The 4,972-nt window shown below is 40.5% G+C and overlaps 1 long non-coding RNA gene across 1 annotated transcript in view; it reads left to right on the top strand.

Moving 5' to 3' along the window:
* Nucleotides 1-3,457, top strand: part of LOC128793564 (uncharacterized) — an 8,109-nt gene extending 4,652 nt beyond the window's left edge. The window contains exons 3-4 of the long non-coding RNA XR_008432833.1: nt 1-14; nt 3,371-3,457. The exon at nt 1-14 is cut by the window's left edge and continues 65 nt beyond it. This is a non-coding gene — a long non-coding RNA (uncharacterized LOC128793564). The remainder of the gene's footprint in view (nt 15-3,370) is intronic.
* Nucleotides 3,458-4,972: the final 1,515 nt, after the last annotated feature.

Here is a 4,972-nt window from a genome sequence, read left to right as displayed (position 1 = left end):
AACAATGTCTGAAGGTAAATTTATCAGCCCAGATTCTAGAGTGGGAAAGGTGTGCTGAGGCAGCAGCTCTGCCCCACGAAGGACTGAATTTGATGAATTTATTCATTATAGGAGCATGAAATCAAGGTGTTGTCTGGCTGACACGGGGCCCTGTTAGTGGCAAAATGGGCTCAGTAGGAATCTTTCCCCTGGATCAGAAGCAGCCCTGCTGATTTGATTTATGTTTGCTGAATTCTGCTGGCTGTCCTTGCAAAGTTTTATCCCTAATCAATATGGGCAGAGCCCTGGCAGTGGAGCAGCTCAGGAAATGCAGGAGTTTTATGTGAATCTGCAGAAATCCATGGGGTGTGTGGTAGATAAAGGGGAACAGTTCTCATGTCCTGAGCTCTTGAGGCTCCATGTCTTGTCTTCACAATGAAAGACTCCTGTTTATTAACTCTGACTCCTACAGAACTCCCCATCAAGGTTGAATCTGCAGCATAAAATCACTCTGTTTTTAAAGAAATGTGATCTTCTGTTCCCAAATGGATCCTGTCTTAACTACTTTTGTATTCTCACCTGCTCCTTCCCCCTTGTTCCCCTCCTTTTTATCACATTTAAATAGTAAGGCTCTTTTTCAACCACTCAAGTGTGATTGAACCTAAATTTGGGGGATCTCTGCTCAGCGTTGCTGTTTTTGTAGCAGGTCCACTCTATATTGATGTTTGGCACATAAAACCAAGGGACATTGCTTATTTTAAGTGAATATCCTATTTTTTATGGAATTGTCAGAGTCCTAAATCAGTCACCAGAATCTGAGCTTATTTCCATTTATTGCTGAACAGTGTGGTAAATAATGTGCTCTTGCTTGCTTATGAGACTCAGAAATTAAGCCTATTTATTTAAGATTTAAATTAATTATAGTTGCCTAATTCTGCAATGTATGGAAACAATCTCTCCTAAAGAGCTGGTGGGGAAATAGAAGTTTAATTCGAGCCCACATGAGCTGTTATTGAAATTTCAGTAGAATAGAGACTGGTCTGAAAGTATAGAAATAGTTTGGTTTATCCCTGCCTCTTAAAGTAATATTATGAATATGAATACCTTTATTTAATCAAGCCAGCTGTATCCTAGGAAGGTGAAACGCTGGGTAATTTAAAGCCAAATACAAAGGTCACATTCTTCTGGGGATGGTGGTTCTGACATTGCAGGGCCAAGGTCAGGGGCTCTGCAAGCTGAGACAATAACTTGTCAAGAATTACTGGTGTTAATTAGGGCTTGTAAACAAAAAATTATAATGTGCACATAATTCCTTCATTTTTGTTCTGCTAATTCAATGCTTTTAATAAGCATGCTAAAAATAATACTATTTTTAAGGTCGATGAAAAATCAAATCTTGTATTTATTTATTGAGAAGAACCCAGGAATTTGTTCTCCTGTGTTTATGGAATTTATGCTGCTTTCCTGTTTGGAAGGAGGGCTGGTATAAAAGAGATTCTCCCAACACAAACAGCAGTGGAAGATGTTTTTAGATTGTCTTGTAATTTCTGGGAGGAGTGAGAGGTAAAATTATCCACCTTAGAGAGAAAACACTTGCAGCAAGGAAATTCTAGTTCAAGCCTTAACTGGGAGGCAGCTGAGAGCAGCTTTTGCAGGCAGAGTAATGCCACGTGACTGTGGTGATACAAATCTTATTTCAGGAGCACTTAAGAAGCATATGCTAATGTTTTGTAAGGGAAAATGGAATGTCCTTTGAAATGAGAATCTCTGCCATTATTTAAATAGAACATGTTTGCAGCGTGCCTTAATTTATGTCTTGTCAAGGGCAGATGAGACAATTCTTGTCTGTAGAGATGAGATAGAAATGGCTGGAAAGAAATCCAAGGAAACCCAGCACTGAATGCTTTAGGTGTGGTTCTGAGGCACCTTTCCCCTGCTTCCTTGCCTGTCTGGAGCGTCCTGCTGCACAGAACATTCCACCTACCCCAGTGGCTCTCACACACCCAGCGTGCAGCATTCCTTTGCAGAATAAACCCAGACAAAGCCTCCATGCTGAGGTTCTGACCAGCACAGAAGTGTTCTGCTGTTCCTTCATGCAGGAGGAGCTTGTGTGAATTAGTGCTTCCAGATCCTGATTGCTCAAGAGGCAGAATTCAAAGAGCAGGACAGCTTCTGCTGGTTCAGCCCTGCTTCTCTCAGGAAACCTTCGGAGCTGCTATTCACAATTCAATTGCCAGCTTTGGAGGGTGGGCACTTCTATAAATGAAGTTGTAGCTCGAGACATCAAAAATGTACGTGGGAGTGGAGTAGCAGAGCTGAGGGAATCATTTCTGTTGTTTAGGATGATGAGAAAGCACCTTTAGGTTGTTCTGAACTGGGATTTCTCTTCTGAGAATGCCTGGAAAAAGCAAGGAGCTGAGTTTGAGCAGGAGCTGTGTGTATGTCATTAACAGGGGGAGGAAATGCTCAGTGTGGATTTACTGGGGCATATATTGAGGAAAAATATTTACTGGGAGGACAGAAAAAGAAACCATCCTTATGATCCAGGCTTTCTCATGGTTTCTGTGGGTCAGCTGTCCATGCAGTTATACAGGGAATTTCTGTTCCTTAAAATATGGGACTTCTTTTTTTGCTACTGGCTCAGTTTATAATCTGGATACATAGTTCGAAATGCAAAACCAAGCCCCAAAAACCCCAAACTCTGCCAACACTTCACACAGAATGGTGGACAAAAATTTGAAGTGAAATAGAGCCCTTGGGTTACATTTCTTTAGAATTCCTCAGGTTTCGTTGTTTTCTTCTGAAGGTGCATTCTTGTATGCAGACAGGTTCAAGACTTCAAATTTCTAATTGAATATCAGCAAAATATAAGATGGGTAATGAAATAACCTGATTTATTTTCCTAGTGATGGTACTGTTGTCACCTGGCACAGTTTTTTGTATTGTAGAATTATTGTCAGATGGTCTTTTTTTAAGGACTTTGTAAACAGTAGGATGAACTAAACCAGAATTTATCTGTGAAATCATATGGATTTCAGGGTGAGTATTCCAGAGGGGAGATTAGAGCCTGACGTCTATGAGGAGATTTAACAGCAAATGTAACACGAGACAGAGGCTGAGGAGGGAGCATGACAGGAGGGAAAAGGACAAAATTGGTTTGCACTTTTCAGCTGCCCTTTTTATTCAGCAGCAGATGATATTCATGTGTAATTATAGGGTAAAAACAGTATTCAATTTTAATGAAACTTTAGAAAATAAAATCTCAAGTTGAAATAGCCAAATGGCCACTTGTCCCTCAAGCTGAACCAGCCAAAACTGTGTGATGCTTTAAACACACATTTTGGGGTGTTTATGCTGGACCCCAAAACTGCTGGATTATTTGTATTTGCAGCCTCATCAGATTGACTACAAAGCTTCCAGTGATCTTCCCTCTTCAGCTGTGGACAATACCTTAACTGCAGGGATGATGTTATGTTGGATATTGTTAAATAAACCTAGTTTTTATTCATCATTTTACACTTTCTTACATCAATTATTTTCCTTCCCCCTTCAGCTTCCTACATTTGTACAGATCACGGGAAAGATATTGTTATGAAATTATATTTAACAATTGAGCTCTTAACACATTTCTGTCAAGGCTCTGAGCATATTGATGGTGACCCCCTTATTTAACAGTGATTATAATTGATTTCTCACTACTCTTAATGCCAGGCAATGATTAGAGAATGAGCTGTGGCCAACTCTCTCTCATGGTGAGATTTTTTATCAGGCAGTGCAAGATTTGGATAGAACTGGAAGGGTCTTTTATGCTATGAAAGCCTTTATGAGTATTAAAAAAAAAAGTAAAATGTGCTGATTTTAAATGAGTCTACTGACAAAACATTTAGCAATGAATGCTGCTGTTTGTGTTATTGTATTATCTCTAAATGCCAAGCCAGACTATCAGTACAGAACTTGCAGTCTGGCTCCTTTTGGCACTGGATATTTCATATTACTTTATATTTTTCTTACCCTTAAAAAGTCCACTCTCATACCTGATCAGATACTCTCTTCTCCAAAGGATGAGGAATAGGAATGACAGAACAATTGGATTGAACTCTGCTGGGACTTCTCCTTGAGGGTTTCACAGGAATGCTGTCAGGATTGCACACTGATGTGTGCACATATTTCCATCTAATATTTGTACATATTTACATCTGACATTTGTACAGATTTACATCCTGACATTCCCACTGCTGGCGTGGTGGAGACTGGCAAGGTAACAGATCTTCATCACTGGGCATGGCCTGGGAGAAAGGAATATCTCCGGTTGAGGAGCCTTAGGAGGAAATACCCCCCAGCCCTGTGGGAATCCTTGAGCTCTGTGCAGGACAAGCAGTGGGGGTTGCTTTGCTCTTCTCCTCAGGCTTGGCAGGGTGTGTGCACACTTCCTCTCCCCCTGGAGAGTAAAACTCCTGGTGGAGCTGTGAGGTCCTCTAGCCTGACTGTTCCAAGGTCAGTGCTGGCAGTGTGGAGCAGACTGCTGCACCTGATTTCATAAATGAGGAATCAAACATTTGCAGAATATAAAAAAAAATGTAGAGGACCAAACCACAGAATGGTGACCTCTTCTCTTGCCCTATAACCTTCCCCAAATCATCTTGTCAGTGTTTCTTTACTTTTTGTTGTTTTTCTCTTTTTTATTATTTTTATGCATCCCCCAGCTTGGCTAAATCTAGTTTTTTCTGATTCCAGTTCTGCCCTGTGCAGTCTGTTGCTAATTGCCATTTCTTCCAGTTAGTTCTCAATATTTAGATCCCACCTACCCACAGCAAGATCTACTTGACATGGTTATTTACAGCAGACTTTCACTTGTAAACACACAAAATTTAATTGCTTTTCTTGCTTCCTGTGTTGCCTGTACTGTCTGCCTTTTAAGCCTAATGCCACGCTACATCTGACAACATAAATGAGAAGGAACAGCATAAAATTGGAGGCTTTTGTTCAAGATATC

Source organism: Vidua chalybeata, chromosome 11, assembly GCF_026979565.1.
Source record: "Vidua chalybeata isolate OUT-0048 chromosome 11, bVidCha1 merged haplotype, whole genome shotgun sequence".
Taxonomy (NCBI): Eukaryota; Metazoa; Chordata; class Aves; order Passeriformes; family Viduidae; genus Vidua; species Vidua chalybeata.
Note: the sequence above shows the minus strand (reverse complement) of the source record. Positions and strands in the feature narration are given on the sequence as shown.